A 272-nucleotide genomic window follows, 5' to 3' on the forward strand; every position below is an offset into this window, starting at 1 on the left:
AAAATACATACATTTTTTCAAAGAAAGTCAAAACGCTTTTGCTCTCATGACATATACTTATGCCAATAATAACATAATAATGTCATATTTATTGATATTGGACCCACAGCAATGCTACACAAGCAAATGCGTGTCAAAAATGTGCTCCTCTTGGCCTCCCATACTGACTATTGGCCTTTTTGTCCCCTCTGGCCTCCCATACAAGATGGTGACGTTGCCTCACATATATGGGCATACTGGGGCCTCTATTTCCCTAAACAACAGAGAGGAGA

The sequence above is a fragment of the Etheostoma spectabile genome, chromosome 16 (assembly GCF_008692095.1).
Source record: "Etheostoma spectabile isolate EspeVRDwgs_2016 chromosome 16, UIUC_Espe_1.0, whole genome shotgun sequence".
NCBI lineage: Eukaryota > Metazoa > Chordata > Actinopteri > Perciformes > Percidae > Etheostoma > Etheostoma spectabile.